General features: G+C 39.8%; 1 protein-coding gene across 1 annotated transcript in view; it reads right to left on the bottom strand.

Moving 5' to 3' along the window:
• COL8A1 (collagen type VIII alpha 1 chain) overlaps positions 1 to 13,964 on the bottom strand; it is a 171,434-nt gene extending 157,470 nt beyond the window's left edge. Inside the window, 1 exon segment of the mRNA NM_001101176.1 lies at positions 13,920 to 13,964. The gene's annotated coding sequence lies outside the window, so the exon portion shown is untranslated.
• Positions 13,965 to 14,906: the final 942 nt, after the last annotated feature.

Genomic DNA, 14,906 nt, shown 5'->3' with positions numbered 1-14,906 from the left:
ATATGATTTACTGGTTTCATATCTGGTTACTTTATTTCTAGCCACGTGAGGAAGGAAATTACTTCACCTCTCTTACATATCCTGTCTCATAGGAAATTGATCAGGATAACATGCACTAATATATAAGAAAAAAAAAAGAGAAGCTTTTGGCATTCTACACGGCACAAAGTAAACCTTCATTACACATTAACTGCTATCATTGTTGGGAGTTTGAGTTCTATCTTCTTGAAAAGCACATTCTTAATCACTGAATCTGGTTTATGAAGTAATCTTAAAGACCATTCAGCTTTCCTTTGCTGCAGTTTCTCATTTATCGTGCCAGGACCATACCTGGGTGTGATACTCTAAGCCTAGGTGAGTAGAAAGAAGAGGACTTCAGGAATGGGATGATCTAGGTTCATATTCAAGCTCCATCACTTACTGTCTAAATGATGTTGTGAAAGTTGCTTAATCTTTCTAAGTCTCCACAGACTCATGTGTGAAATATAGATAAAAATCTCTAATGCAAATAAAGGAATGTATTATAGAATATATGTCATAAACTGCAGATTTCTTTGCAAAGGTTATTTTTATCATCATCAATATGTTCATGTTTAAAAGGCCTCAAATTAAGATACTTACTAATATTCTCTTGCTCATGTGGTAATAATGAATTCTATTTTATAAAACCAAGATCTCAAACCTCTCTGGTGTTCTTGCTCTGTTTTAAAGGAGTCAGTGGATTCTTTCTTTAGCCACTGGCTCCTGTCTGCAGATGAAAATTTTATTTATATGTATTCAAATGTGATTTAAACACATGGTGATATCTTTGATGACTAAATATTAAAAAAATACAATTGAAATGTTATTGCTATCTTTATGATCCTCTAGGGCTTGCTTATCCTACAATTTGAAAATATTTTACAAGGCAGAGGAAAATACCAACCCCTAATTATTTCTCGATGTTGTCTGGCTGATGATCTCAGGGTAAATTCTTTTATTTTATTATTTTTAAAAAGTTTTCATTGAAGGTTTTTCCAGTCACTCCAAATAAACTTAGCTGTGAATGGAAAAGATACAGCTGATTGCCCTGGCTTTGTCCACATCTCTTCTGCCCTGTCCTGCTCTTCACTGAGTCAGAAGGAAGGCATGCAGTATGGCTGACCTCTGAAATCATTAAACATCTCCTGTAAACTGTTGCTGTTAGAGACACATTCTGGTTTATTTTCTGAAAGCTTATTAATAAGTCAGAATCTAATCTGCAACCAGACTGTTTGATCACTTTGCTCTTGGCTTTGCAGGCACAGGACTTTGTTGTGTGGTTGGCCTGTTGGCATGATGATTCCTGAAGGGCTGTTGGTAAGCCAGCAAATGCCAGGGGCACATCACTGTTAAATTCCAAAGACCTGTGACCTTCCCTGACCTGCTAGTAGAAGTTTAGCCTTCTTCAAAGAGCCTCAGATTGGGCACTAGAAATAGAGAAAAGAATGCTATGGGAAAGTCTATCATTGAGAACTACCTTCCTTTAGAAAGTGATGGGGCCTCAGTGGGTAATAAAAATCTGATTGGCTGAACTTGTTTCAGATTCTCAGGGACAGTCTTTCTCTGTAGAAAAGGTCATTTTGAAAATTGAAGAAATTCTGTTTCAGCAGGTCTGAAATGTGTTTAAAAAACATTTAAAACATATTTTCCCCCAAAAGGGAAAAGAGAAGAGAGAGTTATGCATAATGGAACTTTTTCTTTCAGAGACTCAGTTCAAATCATTCTTCATCTTATTTTGGTTTTATAGTGATAGAGGATCCATGTAGTGATACAGTGCCATTCTGAGTGAGTTTAAACCATTAAGCAAAGACAATCTGTATTCTTTTATTAATATTATGTACATATGGGAGAGGACTTCTTCAAGAGAGTATAACTATCAGAGGCAGACCCAGTAGTCTAGCAATGCACTGACCACAACATTTGTTGAATACTACTGCAATCATGGCATGAGCTGAGGATACAAAAAAGAACTGAATTCAATTTTTTTCCCCAATAGTTTATATGTTCATCAAGGATACAAGACATAGCACACAAAAAGTTAAATATTCTGTGTTGCCCAATACAGTAGCCACTAGCTACATGTGGCTATGTCATTTTTAAAGAGACTACAAAAATATAAAATAAAAGTCAGTACCTCAGTTGCACTAGCCACATGTTAAGTACTCAGTTGCCGTATAGAGCTGGTGGCTACCATTTTGGACGGTTCAGTTATGACACATTTCTATAATTGCAGCAAGTTCTAATAGACAGCCCCAGTTTCTTCAATACAGGGTACAGGCATCACATAATTGATATTTACAATAACTACCAACCAGATGAGAATAAGGAAGAATCAATGCAGGCTGCAGTACTTAGGAAGATCTTAGTAGGGCCTTGAATTTATGGTTATTTTGACAAGCGTAAAGGACAGTGGGGCATAGTCAGTAGAAAAAAGGGGAAAGAATATTTGGGGGAAGAACAGTCCATCTGACTTAGGTCAAATTCCTGGTACAGACTGAGAGAGGGATGAAAATGGAAAGCTGGATTGGGGTAAGAGAGATGGAGGGACTGGCTGGCAAGCTAAGATGTTTGATCTGTTTTCTAATGCTAATAAATAGTTTTGAGCAGGTTACTGATAGTCCTGGGGCAGTGGCACCACCCAGCAAATAATCTTTCCTTATGTAGTTAGGTATTCAGAAGCCTCATATTTGATATTAATCTCCCACTGGGAGTTCGTCCTGAGCCTTACAAACAACTACAGAGTTGAGCCTAGTAATGCTGTGTGTGTGTGTGTGTGTGTGTGTGTGCGCGTTTGTTGTGTGTGCGCTTCTTGGAACAACTACAGGGAGAGGGAAAAGCATATTTAGAGCCTCTCATGTACCATCATTGCATTTTGTCCCCTCATCCCTTTTTTTCTTTTCACATTTATTAAGTTTCTCTTGTGTGCTAAGCATCGAAGGTGCAGCGATAAACAGCACATGAATCCTACAAGGGGATCACTGTCTTATACAAAGATGTGGCCGTGACAGGGCTGTGTACAGAACACTAGTGGGCGTGGGGAGGTGCACATGTCGTCAAGACAGGCCAGGTGCAGGCAGGTCTTTTCAGAGGGGAAGTTTGCTGATCTGAATCTCAGAGGAGGAGTACAAATTAAGCCAGTAGATCAAATGAGGAATGCTCCAGGCAGAGAGGGAAGATCAAGCACAAAACTATAAAGTTAAGCAGAATGTGACCATGTGGAAAGACCTAGACCTTCTTTCCTCTTTTGTCTTTGGTACAGCACAAAGGAAGGGCTCAGAGTGTAACTATTTTCTACATACAAGCTTCCCCTGCTATCTGAAATCAGAACATTCATATGAAATCTTTCATAAGGGAAAATGGGGTAAAGTGAAGAAGCAGGTACCTTAGGACACGTCTTGTGCAGAAAATAAATCCAGAATAAGCACAGATGCTTACAGACACAGTTCAGAGCTATGGCAGCTTGATGCTGAGTGCAATTCCTGGGGAAGGAGCTTGGCAGTGCTGAATGCTATTAGGTTGGCCAAAAAGTTTGTTTGGATTTTCAATACCATCTTACGGAAAAATGTGAATGAACTTTTTGGCCAAGCCAACACTGTTGCATTTTCACCCCCGCCCCCCCCGCCATAAAGGTGAAAATCTTCTTTGGATTTCTTTAGATTAGCAGAAACAGGTAGTAATATAGGTCTTTCATAGAAGTGAAGTGGCATAAAGTGAACTTTTGGAAAGTGGAGGATACCTGTACACCCTCAAATAGCTTAAGCGGCAGGTGTAAAGACAATAGACTTTTGTCTAGGTGACTCACGTGGCTTGGGGCCTCAGTTAAACTGTCTTTACTCTCTTCACCTGGGTATGGAATACAGCAAGAGTCAAAGAATGATCCAGGGAGCCGGATTCAAGTGTGTTTCACACGCCAGAGTACCTTTGTTCTAGGCTGTTCCTCATATACTCATGGGAATTTCTCCTGCCTGAGGAATGACATGCTTGCTTGTCACTCTTTTTCCCAGACTCATGCCAAGCAACTTGGGATCACTTGGGGAGAATTTATGGAGAAACCTTAGACCTTATAAATTACCCCAGGGAGAAATGATAGCTTTTTTTTGTTTATTTTTCTAGTTACACAGACCTTACTTCTTTGGCTCTGAAATGGCAGCATGCTTTTAGGAAAAAAATACAAAAAAGAAAAAGAAATTAAAATCACAGTATTAAACAAAAAACAGAGCCAGTAGGCAGTGTCTAGGAAGAGAGCCATTGGAATTCTCTGACTTTCTTTATGAGTCAGAGGTAGTGACACAGGGAGTCGATATTTTTTCTTCCTTTTGTGATATGATGAGACCTCAGGAGAGGCGCCGTGGAGGAGCAGGAAACCTACGGCCTTTGGAGCATGACTGGGATGGGAATCCTGGCTCTGCCACTTCTAGTTGGGTGACCCTGGGCAAGTTGCTTGACCAAATAGGCGCTCTGTTTTTCTCATCTTTGAATTGGGAATGATAATACCACCTTTGTACTGCTGGTGTAAGGAATAGAGGTAATGAGAGCAGTACGGTGTCTGCTTCTGTGAGACACTTACTAGATAGTGTCTATAATTGTAACTAGAAATGATGAGTTTGAGTTTTTCCCTTGGATGACTGTGAACTTATTTTCTTAAAGGAGAGGATGCTACACTGCAATGCTTTTGGGATACTGGCTTCCAAGTGTGATCTTTGTAAAGGGGAAAGAGATGTTCCAGAGTAGAACCCTAAGAGAAGTAATCAATTTGATATGGGTAGGAGGTCTGAGTGTCATAGGTAAACCAATAAGCCCTGATGTAGCAAGATATACTAGAATATCAGTGTGTTCCTATTCCAGGAATTAGCTCCCTATTGATGGCGATAAAGTAAATTCTCAAGAAAAATGTTTGGTTAATGATCTTGATTAATTAGTGGTGTTTATGTTGAACAGCTCAGGGGTTGTTGAGCTAATTCATAAAATTATCCAGGCTGCCCATTTACTGACTTATTACTCATTGTTGGCCGTTTCTCTATTTGTAATACAATATCCTGACACTGAGAAAGATGAGGGAAGGAAGAGATCATTTCAGTCTATCCAATATTCTCCCTGCTTCCCCTCTTTCCTTTCTTGCTTTCTTTCCATCACTCCCTCCCCTCTTTTTCTCTCTCATTTACTGTTTAACTTAACTATTGGTAAATTATTTTAACATTTCTGCTGTTCTTATCATAAAGAACTTAGTCATGGGACCAAGACATGTTCATTTGCTTCTTTTCGTCCCTTTTCAATTGGGTTTGGAAATCACACTGGGATTATTTCTTACTTTATGGTTTGACATAGCACATAATCTATACTGACAATCAATGTATATTACATATTAACTAGTAACACTGAAAATATCATGTCCCAGTAAGTCTTGGAATAATTTAAACTGAGAACAGCTGAGGCTTGTGATTCCTAAACTATCCCATAAAATACCAGACCAGAGAGAACGTTGAGAAGATTTGTTATCAAATATGTTGGGTGCACACTATTTACTGTAACTTTTTTGAAGAATGAAAATATACAGAGCATATTAAGGTCTTTATTAAATCTTGTAAGTAAAATTGTAAAATAATAAGTAATTGGTAAAATTACTTGTATCAATTGTAAAATAATAAGTAAAATTGCTCATGTTATTTGATTAAGTATTTCTAAAGTTTGTTTGACCATAGAACCTTTTTCTGTATAAACATGTTAGTATCCCACATATTACTGGTTTTGAAACACACTTTGGAAAATGCTGAAGAAGTGGCATTTAGAAATTTTATACTATAAGAGTCACTATTAAAAATATTCTCCAGTAAAACAACTTTAAAAATCACAAAAACTTTTTTTTCTGTATGAGGAATTATCTTTTGACTGGTGTCAAGATAATGAATAGGTGAACGTATAGGCCTCTTGAGACTCTGGAAGTCATAGTTTAATTATTGTTTCTTTCCCTTTTCTACTTACCCTAGGCCTTATCTGGCCCCTTGAGACATGTAATATTGTCCTCTGTACTATAAGAAATAAAAATGCTCTTAGTACGTCTTGGAAAGTTAGGTGCTTATTTGGCACTGTATTCCATTTTAACTTGGTTCTTTGTAAATGCCAAGAGCCATCTCCAGGTGTCCTGAGTCCAATCCATTAACTATGTATGCTTAAGTAGCACCATTCTGTAAAATTTTTGGCAAGACCTTAATTGCCTCTAAAGAGAGGGGTTCTTTGAGAATTGTTCTTCTATTCAAGATAAATAAATTAAGGCATAAAGATGATCAAGGCCCCAGAAACAGTCAAGGTGTTCTGGGGACTAAAACACTAAAGATTCGTAGAACAGAGGATTCTCAGGCCACATGCGAACCAACTTCACAGCTTCATCTCTACTGAGATCACTAATAGTCCTAGAGAGAGGATTGCTCTGTTTTCCTATGAATGTCATAAGTTTTACAAAGCAAGCTGCTCTTTCCTCGTATGCCAGGGATTTTTTTTTTAATGGTCCTAATTGATCTCTATCCTCTAGAGGGTTCTGAATTTTGCAATTGTCTCAAGTCTTAACAAGCCATCCCCACACCACTGCGCAATGGAAATGTTCAACAGAAAGGTATTCACTTCGGTCTAGGCAAGACTGACTGCTGCCCAGAGAAATGAGGATCCTGGAATGCAAGTTCTGGGCTGTCTTGATTGGATAAAGCCTTTTTGGCCCATTTCTGCTTCCCTCTTTCTTGCATTTCCCTTCCCCTCTCCTGGGGACCAGGGGTTGATCCTGGCAGGACGCTAGGGCTTCCCTTTGGAACCCAGGAGGTTTTCTCGGCCCTTGACTCTGTGCTTGTCTCCTGCGGACCCCCAGCTGATGTGGTTTATTTATTGCTGAATTGAGCGTTTAGTCCTGAACATTTAAGTCTTGGCTGGTGGTGGCCTCGGCAAGAACATTTTCTAAGATTGCCATGGTTTTCTTTCAAATAAACTCCTACATGCCTGGACATTTCTGGCATTGCTGAAATGCAGGTGATTTATTTGTAGAGGCTTAAATTGGGGTTTTTTTTTTAAAGGAAAATCAGCAATGTGGTATACTCCTGTGCTACATTTTAGCCACTGGTTGTAGAGGACACCTTGTTCTGCCTTTATCAGAAAAATGAAAATCTGAAGGCTCCCTCTGGGAACAAATCAGTTTTCTGTTCTTAGACACTCAACCCCCCAGCTCCCTCTACTGGTCAATAACCTCCCTCCCCAGTCATGGGGACAGCAGGGGACTAGAGTCAGCTGGGAGCTAGAAGGGAACTGGACTTGAAGTTAGGGACTGTGGATCCAATAGCCTATTTTTGCTGCAAATCCTTTATCTTCCTTCATTCTTTCTACCTCAACAGTCTTGGTCACCTAAGCCTCAAATTCTTAGCTCCACCTAGCGTCTCCCTTCCTGTATTCCTCAGGCTTGTCTTGTACGTGCCCTTTAACAAGAGGCTACTTGTTTGGCTTTATAGCACGGATGAACACTATGACCTCTGGATGGGAAAATTGTTAAGTACAGATCTTCAAAGAAATATAATAATGTACAGTCATCACTTTGAATTTATGAACCAAGTTTAGATTTATCTTTAGCGTGCACACGGTATGATAGAGGAAACATACTAAATGGGATAAGAGCTCACAAAATATCTCCCAGCTGCCCCAGGACAACACTCTTCAACCAGCTTGGAAGGTCTGCTGTCCTGCTGTTGAACTGAGGGCAGCTGTGGCTTAGCCACGCCACTGCTGGGTGGCCAAATGTCTTTCTAAATCGGCCATAGTTCCCTAATAGATGAAACCTTAATGGTGGCCTAGAATTTCAGCAAAACAGCTGTTTTATCTAGCTAGCAGAGAGGACTAGAAAAGCTCCCCAACAGGCTGATACATTTTATTTCCTGGAGAAGCCAACAGCTGACATCCACACCCAGGCCTATTCAGTTAGTTGGAAAAGTAGTGCATGAAGTGACTAATTGTCTTTAATCTCAGCACATCAAATGATGCCAATGCTTAAATATCCTGAGATGTAAACACTTCAAGAGAGCTTAAGAAAGACAGTCTTCAAGAAAGACTTACTTAAAAGTATGTTTTCACAATGAAGCTTAGTCACGGACCATGTAAATTTTAACATACAATAAACCAATTTCAGAAACACAATGACTATTTCAAAGTTTTGCAAACAATTGTCAGGCATGCTTTAGAGGAAAGTGAAGAAGCATCTGAGGTAACATCTTTCTCTTTCTCAGTAAGTTCTTTCTAGAAAAGACAAGAATATTCTTTTATACCTTTATCACTTTCCACATTGGGGTAACTTCATGTATTACAAAAAGTTGTATTTTTATCTTAGCAGAGAGCATTTTGATGACATTATATCCATGGAGTTAGTACTCTGGGTCAGGATCAAGTTTAAAATGAGGTCAAGTGAGGTTCTTTTCTCAGTGGAAGTCCAGTTAAGGGTTAAGAAGAGTTTTAATAGATGTAAAATTTATAAAGCTTTTCCCCATGTGAGCCATTCCTAATATTGTACTATACAGAAAGAAGTCTGACCCAAATAAGGTTTTACTTCCCAAACATTTGAGTGGGTCTTAGCTATGACAATCATGTTAAAAAATCTCTTTTCCGGAGTTTCTCCCTCTTCTGTTTTAGAGGAATGGATCCTCTTAGCTGCACTATCTTGTCTATACTCTTGACCTCTTGATAATCCCTCTCTGGTGTCATAACACTTCTCATGCCTACACTCCTTAACCAGTATGTTCCTTAATGGTCCATTATGCATATTTTGTCATTTCTTTCATTAAAGACCTGAGGAGATTCCAGGTATATTGATAACACACTGTCAATGTGATGCCAGAAGAGGAAGGTTATGCTGTAAATCATCACATAAATAATAATACATTTGTTCTGTCATGGAAAAATTGGAACTCAATCTTAAGCCTGTTGCAAAAAATAGCATTATTCCTAGAACTCAGGCAAATGTAAGGATTAATGAAATCTCTGTAGGCAGGGAAATGGCTCAGCCATTGATAAGGCTAAATGAACTCTCCTACATTACTTAAAGCACCAGGGAATCTTAAATTTCATATACTTGGATCTGAGTCTCTATAAGTACCTATAGGCTTGTAAGGATTTTTATGGAAGGAGTTAAGAAATATGGATATTTTATACTTAGCCTTTTTTTTTTTTATCAGTCACTCACTCTCTCAACACAGGTTTACCAAGCAGCTATTACATATAAGACCCTGGAATGAAGATAAAGACACACAAGGTGCCAGTGATGGTGACAACCAGCGACTTCACTCTTCATAAGGGATTGTACCAGTGTTTCTGAACGTTCTGTAGGAGAGGTACAGCTGAAGCCCCAAACCTCTACCAGTTACGGTTTTTAAGAACTCTATATTTTATGTTTCAACAGAATTCTCGTCATAGTCAGAGACATCTTAGATACACACTGTATGGGGAAGACACATGATAATTATTCAAAATAGAGCCCTGAACAGAGAGTTTGGTTATATGAACTCGAGTCCTGCTTCTCCTACTCATGTCTGGGTGACCTTAGGAAACATCAGCCTCTCTGACTTTTCTCATCTGTAAAATTAACTTTGTTAAAATTAGCTCCAAGGATTCTTTCAGCCTTTGTACTGTGTGATTCCCTAAATAAAAGTTTAAACCCCAAGAAGTTAGACTACAGCCTAGATAAATAAAACTGCTTAGATACTTCATTTCAGTTTGGAGGCATGTAGCAAGTTTAAGTTACCTATCTTCTAGGTATATGAATTAAGATTTAGAAAAATGTAAAGGTTTATTATTTGTTGGAGTGAAAATCTACATCACCTGTTTAAGAGAAGTATGAGCCTTTTGATAATGAGAAATGCCACAGTTATGGGTGGTACTCCAGAAACTATAAGATCTATAAGGATTGAATAGAGATTTCTTTCACTGAAAAAAAAAAAAGGAGGTAGCACAGAGAGACATGACTGCATCTGTAAATCCTGTACTGAAGGAGAGGACAGCTTTCATTTTCCAGGAAGGACAGTAGAAGTGAGCCCAAAATTAACAGAGGAGATTGAAGGTAGACCATCAATATGTTTTGATATTTTACATAATCAGTTATAGGTGTCCATAATAGCTTTTGCTGTTATGTTACACTGAGAAGTGGGAATTTATTATTATTTTAGCAGATTACTCTATGATCAGTTTTTGGGAACATTTTTGTTTCAGTCACTTCAGTTTGATTCCTTGCAATTTCAACAGCTTTGTGGATTTGCTTTCACAGGGCCCCCAGATTATAGACATTCCGACCGTGTGTGACTCCCTTTAGCCCTCTTGTTGCAAATCTATTTGCTTGAAGATAGACTATAAGAACCTCCTTCCTCAAACAGCAAATGTAGTTCCCAAGTCAATAGTGAAATGTCTAATTAGTGGCTTCTCTGTTGGTGCTGAAATGTGGTTGCTATTCTTTCCCAGTCTTCACTCCTTGGGTCTCTGCAAAGGGGAAGTTTAGCAGAGCTCTAAATTAGTACTTGGGGGTATAAACTGATGTTAATGACTGTCAGGTCATTGGAAGATCTTTTTCATTATATCCTTAACATTTTGAAACAACCTGTAAGCTGGCCTTTTTATTTCTTAATTTAAATTTTTAGATGCTTTGGGTAGTAAGGGGTTCTTTTTTACACAATGCTAAAGTGATTCTCTAAATTCCACAGGACACTCATTCTTCTCTCTGTATCTTTATTTTCATTTCACTCAGTAGCTAGAACAATGAAACTCTCAGAAGACGGCACTCTAGTCTCGAGATCTATACTTTCCTTGAGTTATGCATATGGATGTTCACGGGGGCTTGGTGGAAGAGAAGGAAGCCAAGGCCTGAAGAAAGACCTAATTTCCAGAGGGTTACTTGGAGGACCAGAGATTGGCAAATACCGCTGCATCTCAATCACGCTGCAGGTTGCCATATCACAGTTGAAGACCATGGATAGGGAGGAGTAGACAGCTGCCTCTAACTTCTAACTTTCAAATAGTTACTGAACATTGGACCCTTTGAGAGAGTTAGAGGTGGCTTTGTTGACATGAACTACCCATTAGTTAAAAATGTGTTCTGAGGATTTTTATATTCAGAATGTAGCTTTTATTATAAAATTATAACTGGCAAATATCTATGAGTTTTAATGTGGGACAGACCTGAAATCATTTTGGTCTCTAGAAGGGCTGTTCTTTCTGTTACAGAAGGGTGTAGTAGAGATGAATCTTAAATTATTAGAAACACTCATTGATTAAAAAAACAACAACAGCAGATATGGATTTTGTTCCTCATATTCCACATAAAAAAGAACAAAAAGAAGTTGCATTTATTACAGAGATTCTGATCTTTCTCTTCTAGGGCACTTTCTAGGAGCAGTTCTGCCCAGCTTCCCTCTCAATTCTCTGTTCATTTCATCTTTTGTTTCACAAATGGAATTAAGGTAGGATATACCTTCTGATCATGGGAAGAATATTGTTTTATAATTTTGGGAATAGCAGAAGATCTAAAATGTGTGTTTCCCTAGATGTAACAGGCCCTCCAGATCAACCGAGCACCCTTCCCGTGTGTCTCTAGTGAAACATGCAGTCACTTTTCTTTTATAAGAAACATTAAAGGAGTCATTCAAATTTTGCTGGAGTGGTATGGGGTAGGTATGGCCATGAAGCAACCCAATCCAGGGGCAGCTATACAATGGCATAGACAAGACTCATGCCTGTATGTTCTGTGCAAGGGGGGAGTCACTGGTGGGGACTCCATGAATCCCCACTACTGATTTTTCTATAAACTTAAGGAGGAAACTATGGAGAAAGTATCATTTTTAGTGTCTGGTAAAGACCCCTGGGAAAGTGAGGTCATGAGCAGTCTAGGATGATCTCATCTAGTTATTTAGGGTGTTGAATGTGATGGCACATGGGGAAAGCAGTTACTATGAAATGGTTCATAGCTGGTAGAGTGGATTAACTGCCAGGAAAAGCAGAAGCAAACCCTGGGGGAACACTTTTCATCCCCACATTTAGGAATAACAGGGAGCTCTTTTACACTGGCAGCACTTTTTTTTTTTCCTCCCAGAAAAGATAACTTTCCTCAAGGGGATCTGGTGAATGAAGCAGTGTCTTTTCACCCTTGTGATGATGGGCGTGAATCCGGCACTAACATAAAAGAGGAATTAGCTTGGACATACCACACACTTGGTTTGGCCCAGTCCCATACCTGTGCTCTTGTCATGGTTGATTACCCACTTACAGCAAATATGAAGCAAGCAGTCTGCACTGTGGCTTGAGATAAAAGGTATTTTAATATGCTCAGGTCACATATTATCATGGCCAATAGTAATTTTATATCATTTTCTTAAAGGAAACCGCACTCCTAGTAATAATTTTTTCTAATGAAGCAAAATTTCACATGACAGAAAGTTTTACATATAACTTTTTCATTTGAATAATAGCATTGAATCCTCTCCATGCCAAACAGAAATTTTAAATATCTTTATTATTTCTTTTGATATGCAAGCGATAAGGAGGAAAGGTTTGGAAGACCCTCAGTTAAACTTCTAATGATTCTATGTTCTTTAATAGTGAAGAATTTTTTACAGCTTTGGAGACTTTTCCTTTTTCAAGTGAAACAATATAAACAAACCAAAAAAAAAAAAAAAAAGAGGAAAACTCTTCCTCTCTTACTTTAAGAACCTTGAGGGCTGAAACAGTGGTTTGGTTTCCTGACTGCCAGCTTTGGTTTGCCGTCTCTCAGCTGGCTTGTGCAATTCCCCAGAGGAAATATTTGAAGAGGGTTTTTCTCCCACATGAGAGAGTTTCATCCCACACAGCCCGCAGATTCTGACTGCAAACTTCATGGACTAAGTGTCTGGTTTTCCAGAAGTAGCTGCGGCGGACGTTTTTCCTTCACAGGTGCACGACACACATTCTCAGACCTCAGAGATCAGGATGTAAAGTCCGAAATCTTTAAAAATGAGGGTAGCTTAAAGACTATCTATCTGCCAATCAGATCAATTTTTACTAGATAAGGGAAAAGAAGGTGACAAGCAGGGATCAAACTTCCAAAGCCTTCAAGCTGATCGTTCTTTACAACCCTCGGGTGTAAACAGAAGTATTGGATAATCTGGCCTGTATTTTTCTCTGACTGTGGAACACATTGAAATGCTTTATGTTTAGGTGTGTGTATAGAAATTCATGAAGTTCTTTTATACACTTTTGTATTTCAGCACAATTCTCATTTTAGGACGTCTTGAAAAGACAACTTTGTGCTCTCACGTTGTGCTGTAGCTTGTCAATTTGGATTTGTTCTTTCCTATCTTACCAGCCACCTGATTATGGTCTCTGGGCAAATGGTACCCGTTGGCATCATTTTTTCCAAGCACTTAAACCTGGAAAGATATTTTTTAAAGGACTCACAGAAGCTGTCTTGGGGGTTTGGAAAACATGGCAAAATTGTTAGCAGACCTTTGTGCTATTTTTAGGAAACTAATTGTGTTCTTTTAAAGTACATTTTTGACAATGGGACAAAGTTATCCTTGCCCCCACTGTTACGTGAAATATTTACAATGAAAAGCGGTCAGGAAAGCACCCCAAACGGATACACTTTAACCTCGGCAACAGCCAGCAACCGGGGGCAAAAGTGATTTAAAAGGCGAAAAGGTTTTTGCAATATTTATGCTGCTGTTTCTGCCCCAAACGAACTTTTATTTTACCGTTCAAACAGAAGTTTGTTTTCAAACCAGTTGCTGGTTTAAAGGAGCAGCCGATCTGGCATTCATAAGAATCAGCTCTAACCAAACAGTAAGCACGTTGACCAGGGGAAACTGATTCCCCCAAAGCAACCCCCAGTAGGTCAGATGCCTGCAGAAGGGTTATCTTACCTTGAGCACGTAAGATCCAGGAGAGAGGTTCGGGGGCTCCCACAGGAGAGGACCGGGAAAGTGCTCTGATCCGCTGCTGGTAACATGCACTTGGCTTTTATGGGCAGGTGGGAGGAGCCGCTCCTCATGGTAGGTGGGCAGAGAAGCAGCAGCGGGCGGGCAGCCCCGGGAAGCTGGACACTCTTCTCTGGGGAGGGGCGGCGAGGGCAGAGCCAGGAGCCGGAGAGCGGGAGGAGGGGCGGGGAGGGAGGAGGGTTAAGGAGCGAACGGGAGAGGAGGGAGAAGAAGAGAAAAAGAGAGAGACAAGAGAGAAAACTTATAAAGGGATGTAGTCCACAAACAGGGAAGAGATTGGGGGAGAAAATGAATAGGAGACTGAGACAGTTAAACAAGCAAGATACGGAGGGAAAGGGGAATTTGATTATTTGCCATTTTGTATGACATTTTAGATGGTAGTGGTGTTGGGGAGCGAGTTGTGAGTGACGGAGATAATAATAGGTATTTTCTGTGAATTCGAAAACCTAAATAACGGTTCAGGAATATTTGAAATTTCACAGGCAAGGGAAAGGAGGGGAAGCTGGCTGTCGGAGTAGCACATCCCGAGCTCTGGGTGGGCGCGGAGAAGGGCTGTCCACAGCCGGCTGCGATGCGGCCGCCCTCCTGCGTCCTGTCTCCCACCCCCCGCGGGTGAAAGCCGGCCCTCCACTCATCACTCCCCACTGTGCTTTGTGACCAGCAAGTTCTCCCGGTGCTGCCGGTAGTGCGCAGCGTCCAGAGGCCCCTCTGGAGACTTCTGCAGCATTAAGGTAAATCCAGCAAAGGTTGGAGAGGATCAGCAGAGATTGGCTTGTGGAGAAAGGAACCTCAAAACCAGCCTCGGTCCTCCAACATCTGCTTATGTAACAGGATTGCAGGGCTCTCTGCCCTCTGGTTATTTTCGGTATTTTAAAAACTCTCATTCCTAGCAATTGGAAAACGTCTTGGTGC

This window comes from Bos taurus, chromosome 1 (genome assembly GCF_002263795.3).
Source record: "Bos taurus isolate L1 Dominette 01449 registration number 42190680 breed Hereford chromosome 1, ARS-UCD2.0, whole genome shotgun sequence".
NCBI classification, from domain to species: domain Eukaryota; kingdom Metazoa; phylum Chordata; class Mammalia; order Artiodactyla; family Bovidae; genus Bos; species Bos taurus.
This window is presented reverse-complemented; position numbering and strand designations above follow the sequence as displayed.